The following is a 7,413-nucleotide window of genomic DNA, read 5'->3' as shown; positions in this document are numbered from 1 at the left end:
GGTTCCATGGCCAGTGAGCACCACCCCGCCAACACCCCCCACCCACTCCCCCCACCCCCCTCCCCCAGTATGTGGCAGGAAGCTAATTAAGGCAATTACAAAGACAATTAAGAGATTCTTTTACATTGCCTTCCCAACTTTACAGTTATTGAACAGGTTCCACAATTTTGCTACATCTCACCAGACTGGAGGAGGCGAATGCATAGCAGGAAGTCATTGTTGACTGAAACTCACCTGTTAGCAACTGTATCAAGGTTAAAATCGGCAAGTCTATGATTAACCACCGTGAAAGGTTAATGCTAACAGGAGCCTTTCAACCTAAAATCACTGATTTCTTTGGGAACTGCAACTTTGTTCAATAACTTTCAAGTGCATTGATCCACTGAGCTCAGTCTAAACTTTTTGCCTGTGAGACCTCCCTGTAATATGAGGGCTGCTTACTTTGCCAGAGCTTGGACTTCTGAGGTGGAACTGCAGTATGTTCCAATCCAGCAATCACAGCAACGGGGCAGGCCCTCCAGCAGCAGTGTCTTCTCCCACATGCAACTTCACGGGACATGGGACAGCTGGAGCTTGAAAGAAGTGATATTACCAGCATAGGGTCTTTAGACCAAGGGTCAGCTTCCTTGACTTCTCCAAACAGCAGTGCCTCAGAAGGCTCAGGCTCTTGGAGCAGGTAGGCGCAGATATCTCCAGCCTTTTGGAAGCACACTTCCACCTGAGAGGAGCAGGTGGCCATACACTGTCCGTGCCTGCCAAGGTGACTCCAGCCCTCAATTTCTTCGCATCCAAATCCTTCCAGGGTCAGCTTGTGATACCTGCAGGATTTCACAATCTGCAAGGAGGTAACCTGTGACTTGTTTGCCAAGGCATCTAACTTGTACCATCTCACATAACACAGGCATTCTCTACACCAGACAATCTCAATGGTTGGCTCCTGGGGGACTAGGAATACCCATTCAAAACCTGGCAGCTGGCCCCAGTGAGGAACTCTACCACAGAGGCACAGGAGAAGTACAATAGGAGACTTGTCACCACTAGGACAACTAAAGCAAGCCATTAGCTGGAGAGCCCGCTGCCTTGATGGATCTGGAAGCAATGTGCCCTGGTGATGGTCTCCAGGATTGTTGTGATACACTGTGCTTTCACAACATGACAGAGAGGACTGAAGCAGGTGCTACAGGAAGGTGGAGATCTCTTGGCATCCAAGGAGAAGGAAGGGCCTAATGTGCTGTATAATGCCTGCAAATGCAGACCTAGATGCCAGGGAAGCCTATGACGATCTCATTCAGGCATGCTTCACTTGAAAAGTGTACTTGCAACATTATAAGATTTCCATCAAGGCCCCTTGGACAACGACACCAACCTGACTCCCACTTCCAGCAGACACCCACTTAACCATCACATTCACAACCTTTCCTCCTCATCGAGGCTGATCATTCCATTCAGCAGAATTAAAATGGCCAGGATGAATGAGAGAGGCAACAAAGTAGAGGCAGTTATACAGTAATAAACACCCAAGTGAATATCCTTGTGCAACTAAGATGTCTCGCTCTTACAGTTTCTATTCCTTCTGTGTGGTGATTTCAGCTGAGCTAGACAGAGGCTGTTTGTTTCTCTGCCCTGACATGAGATGCCCATCCTCCGGGTTTTGAAGCCCCTGAGGGCCCCTGAGGGCCCCGCTAAAGTCTGTCCCACCTGCATCTGTGCAGGCATAGACTCGGGTTTCAGCACAGAAGGCAGCGGGTGCAGCTCTGCTTGAGGGGGTGATATGGTCCAAGAAGTTGTTGGGAACACATTGAGAAGAGCCTCAAATGTTATGTACCCTTTCTCCATCTTCACTCTCATGGTCCACCTGCACTTTCCTGCTAGACAAGGGCAGGAGAGTATTTAGCTGCATGAATGTGTAAACTGGCAACCAAAGCGTTTAAGCCATTGCTGCAGACTCTCTGGCCTGCCGCATCTCATTCTTCATGAGATTGGCCATGCTTTCCATGAAGATAGTCATCAGCATCAATCTCACAGCACTCCTCTCAGATATGAATTTCTCCATTTTCTGTGTAAGGGTGCACATTGCCCTTGGAAATGCTGATAGAAGCACACACATTTCCCTCTACTGCTGAAAATTACTTTCTCATAGATGACCCGATGCTCAGCGCCTGTGCCCAGCTGAACAGGGCTTGAAATCTCCAGCATCCACCAAGAGTAAACCTGTTCCTGTCTCCAGCACCTGCTCCTGCTCGCATGCAATGTGCTTCTCATCATGTACCACCCTATCGCTCTGTGATGCTAGACCCACTGAGTGTGTGTGTGTGTGTGTGTGTGTGTGTAACTGCGCTGGTGCAGGGTGTGCAGGAGTCATGTGACAGTGCATCCTCAGAGTACTGGTCCTCCTCTGAGGACTCCTTAAGCTTCTCCCTCATATCCTGCATCAGGACCCTGTGAAAGATGAACAACATGAGTTGGCGCCGAAGCTATATGAAATAAGGTTCCAAGTTTGCATGCCAATGATGATATATTTATTTTATTGGCAACATCAATTCAACATGAAGGCAGTTAAGTGCCAGTCTTTCATCTAAGGCTGACAACTAGGTCTCTAGGCCACCCCATTTTGCTATCAAATGGCCAGTACTTGTGTCAGCCTGTTGATCTCAAGTGCTTCCTTCTCTATCGCAGTCATGGTGGTCATGGCTGCAGATCCACCCCAAGTTCTCTGCCTCTCCCTGAGGCTGTGGGCTTTTTTCTCCTGCAATGAGAAAAGGCAGAGAGTTATGAGTGTGAGAAGTGAACCGATTGCTAAGGATGGAGTATGAACATTTGAGGAGTATGACTCTGAGGAATGAGAAGGTAATAGGATGAGGGTGAGTGTTGTCTGTTGAGATGGAGATTGGAGGTAGAGACTGGAGAGAAAGGAATGAGTGTGACAGCAAGATGTGTCAGTCGGAGGAGTGCTGTAAGGGTGAATGCTAGGAAGGTGATAGAGTGATGCTGTCAGCTAAGGGTAGCAGAACTCTCACCTTGCCAGACCTCATAAGGTCACTAAATCTTTTGCTGCACTGGATTCAGGTTCTGGGAACCACCTCTGCTACTTGCAGCCAGCCTGCTTGCTGAGGTTGGTTGGTCTCCTCCTCCCATCCTCAGGGAATAGGAATTCTCATCGTGCCTCACTGCATTTGACATGAACTCCAGGGACAAGTCTAAGAACTGGGAATTAGCCTTCCCACCTTTTGCCTCCATACTGCAGTAGTTTCCTCCTTTTTAGTCCTATCTTGAATGCCAACACTCACTGCTGCCACTGCGAGCCCTTTAAATATAGGGTCCCTTTAAATAGTGGTCCTTCACTGCTTGTTTAGGGGCATTATCCCTCTCAACCTCCCTGATTGGTAGGGGAACCTGGAGCAGGTACGATAATGCATGGGTCTGGGAAAAAGCCTTGGCAAAACTCGCCAATTAGTGAATTGGGTCCTGACCTGCAAATGTTTCCACCGCTCCAGTAGGAAATAAGTGCAGAAAATTCCACCCATTACTTTCCAAAGTTAGATAACTTGGGCACATTTATAATTCCGCGAAGAAGCCAGTGCTAATGAAGCTGAGGCTTTTTTGAAGTTTAAGTTTTGCTGTTTTTCAAGTTATTGAATGAGCTCACTGCTTCTTACAGTGTTTTAAAAGGGATAAATGGATTAATTTTTATATGCCCATTTTCAAAAGGAATTTAGTGTCCGATTAATTGACTGGATTTTAAAAATATGATTGAAGCTGATTAAGCATTCTTCAATTATTGTGTAATTTAGGTCTGGGTGGATCATTGAAGGCCAGGCACAAATGGGTTGACAGAACAGCATACATTCAATCCTATACTTGGTAGTATTATAATGTCACATATTTTTGTGTTTTAAAGAAAACAATAGCAGATAAATCGAAGTAAGAATATTTTTCCATTTGAAAGTGTCAGCTGAAATTTAACTATTAAATATCTGGCTAGCAGCAGACCATAGCCAGCCATTCTCATGAAGCTCTGCATGAATAGTATTAAAGAATGTTCAGCAATCGATTAGAATGTGAAATGCCCATATGTTTTATCAAAATAATATTTATGAAAAGACAGTCAGTTCCGTAACACTTCCTTTTAGCAGGTTGGAGGGTTTTTAAAAGTAGTTTTAAACCACCTTCATGAATTGTTAATTTTAAAAAGTGCAACCTCATCATCAGCAGGAAACACTGCGAATAGAGGAAGCACTTCCCAAGAGGTCAGATGATAAAACAGGAGATAGCTGAACCAGTATTGTTCTCAAGTATCTTCTAGCATACAATTTAAAGTGGCACAGGTCAAGATTTCAGAGATGTTATCCTTGCTCTCTAATATTTGGGGAATAATATGTAACATGGAAGGAAAAACAAAGATTCTAAAAGAACACAGATATTGATTCAAACGTGATGTAATCAAATTAATGTGAGCTTTGTGAGATTCCCCACCCTACTCCTTCAACAGTATCTACAGGAAACATGGTAATTAAATAATCTGATTTACATCAACATGAAATAAAGTATATAAGGTTCCAAATACAAATCACTTTTTAATCACTTTGCATCACTAGCTATAGAATTGTGAACTTATGTTCCTGATCAACTTTGATGATCCTTTTATAAAAGCTCTCTGTGAATAAGTAAACAGATGCATTTGCATCAACATTACTAATACAGAACTAAATGAAATCTGAACTTGCTTACTGCTAAAATTGTCCCAACACTACATTAAAAGAAATTTTATTTCATTGTGTTTGCTGTTTTTTTTTGGACTGAAACCTGAGTCGCAATGGACAAGTGGAGAAGGGAGCCAAAAAGATGCAGTCTCACTTAATAGTGTAAAGGACTTATGGTACCACATGGACTGATTTCTCATGGGTCATTGTTATCAAAGACAGAGGTGCTCCAGACCATTAATTATGTAAGTAAGCAGCAGAACTGTTTTATAAATCAAGGATAAAAGGATTATAAACTTATACAAAATACCTCACTTAAAATAGAACATTTATTTAGAATGCCATTTTTACTTATTCTACTTTGGTTTACTATGTCAGTTTTTAAAAATTTTATTGTCAGGATACAGGTAAGGCCATATGCATTGTTCACCCCCTGGTTGCCTCGAGAAGGAGTTGACTGATGGTGGGCCTTCCTTGAGCCAATACTGTCCTTGGGGTGATGGTGTCTCCATGGCAGCGTTAAGTAGAGAATTCCAGAATTTTGGCCCAGCCAAGTGTCCACTTGTTTAAAAAAAGCATTAAAATGTAACAATTCCTCTTTGTTAGGCATAATGTTTTCTGATATTTAGTTTTGAAATGACTTTAAGTAATTGACAGAGCATTTGATTAAATTATCCAATTATGGGCCAAATTTTCTGTTAAGTGCCTTGGGATATTTTACTAAGTTAAAGGTGCCATATAAAATGGGTTGTTATTGTAATTAAAGGGTTTGATAGGGTAGATAGAGAGAAGCTACTTTATCTGGTGGGGGAGATCAGAACAAGGGGCATAACCTTAAAATTGGAGCTGGGCCACTTCTTCACAAAAAAAGGTAGCAGATATCTGGAACTGTCTCCTCCAGAAAGCAATCGGAGATAGGTCAATTGAAAATTTGAAGTGTGAAATTGTTGGATTTTTTGTTAGGCAAGGGTATTAAGGGCTACGGAATCAAGGCAGGCCTACTACAGTTTCCACACTCTTATTTTGAAGCTAAATACCATTCTTCAGAGATTCTTTCATCTGGATGCTGTCATTGCATTCACCAACCTTTTATGAGCTTCGGGATGATGATTTTAAGTAGCCTTGCTGATTGTCATAAGTAATCCTCCACAACATCAACATAGACTTTTGAAAATTGAAATGGCACATGAACTGTACAGATATTTTGCATCTGTCTTCACTGTAGAGGATACAAATAACAACCCAGAAATAAGCATGCATCAAGAGGTGAAAGGGAGAGAAGAACTTAAAACAATTACAATCGCCAGGGAACAATTACTGAGGAAATTATTTGAACTAAAAGCTGACAAGTCCCCAGGTCCTGATGGACTTCATCTTCGAGTCTTAAAAGAAATAGCAACTGAGATAGTAGACACATTCGTTTTAATTTTCCAAATTGCGCCAATATTTTGGAAAGGTCCCATCAGATTGCAAAACAGCGAATGCAACTCCTATATTCCAGCGAGACTGGGTGTAAATGACTGACCAATTAGAACAGAAGAAGAAAATAACTCTCAGGAAATTTACCTACAGAGGTGTTGACTTGGATCAGCTCCTTGACATGTCCTATGAACAACTGATGCACTTGTACTGTGCCCGTCAGCATAGGCGTGTGAACAGAGGACTGCACTGAAAACAGCAGTGTCTCCTGAAAAGACTGCGCAAGATGAAAAAGGAAGCTCCACCAATGGAAAAACCAAAGGCTGTCAAGACTCTTCAGGATATGGTTATCCTCCCAAAGACGGTCGGCAACATAGTTGGTGTGTACAATGGGAAAACCTTTAACTGGGTTGAAATCAAGCCTGAAATGATTGGCCATTATTTTGGAGAGTTCTCCATCACCTACAAACCTGTCAAGCATGGCAGACCTGGAATCGGTGCCACTCACTCCTCCAGGTTCATCCCTCTGAAGTAAACAGTTTATAATGGAAATGTTGTGTAAATAAATTTAAAGATAGGAGTGAGACAGGAAGCAGGAAACTACAGGCCAGTTAGCTTAACATCTGTCATAGGGAAAATGCTGGAATCTACTATTAAGGAGTTTATAGCAGGGCACTTAGAAAATCTCAATGCAATCAAGCGGAGTCAGCATAGCTTTGTGAAAGGGATATCATGTTAGACTAATTTATTGGAGTTCTTTGAGGAAGTAACAAGCAACGTAAATAAAGGGTATGGGAGTAAGAAGGAATGTGGAGTTCAGGCCACAATCATATCAGCCATGATCTTATTGAATGGGAAAGCATGCTCGAAGGGCCGAATGGCCTACTCTTGCTACTAATTTGTATGTTTGTATGAAAGCTTTTGCCACTTTCCAATCTATATGGGGTAAATTCAGGACTCAAAAGGTAGGAAATATGGAGATCCAGGGTAGAAAAAAATTGACTATCACTAATATGTTCAATAAAAATGAGAGTATTTTAGTAGATTTGAAAATCACACAAACCAAATGCTCCATTTGCAGAATCATTTTGCAATTGTCGCAGACACAAAGCACTCTTAAACATGAGTATGCCTTCAAAAAATATGCTGTTGAGTACCAAAAGATTTAATTTGCTTTGAGCACAGTATTTATTAAATTATTTTTTTCCTACTATTCTTAGCACACTTACAATAACACGCAGGTTTCCTCATAGCTAGGATTCATCACAGCTGTCAAAAATCAGAATAATTACTC

The 7,413-nt window shown here is 42.2% G+C and overlaps 1 pseudogene; it reads left to right on the top strand.

The window, feature by feature from the left end:
* Positions 1-6,216: 6,216 nt before the first annotated feature.
* LOC121281307 lies at positions 6,217-6,654 on the top strand (annotated as a pseudogene).
* The last annotated feature ends 759 nt before the right edge of the window (positions 6,655-7,413 follow it).

This window comes from Carcharodon carcharias, chromosome 1 (assembly GCF_017639515.1).
Source record: "Carcharodon carcharias isolate sCarCar2 chromosome 1, sCarCar2.pri, whole genome shotgun sequence".
Lineage (NCBI taxonomy): Eukaryota > Metazoa > Chordata > Chondrichthyes > Lamniformes > Lamnidae > Carcharodon > Carcharodon carcharias.
Note: the sequence above shows the minus strand (reverse complement) of the source record. Positions and strands in the feature narration are given on the sequence as shown.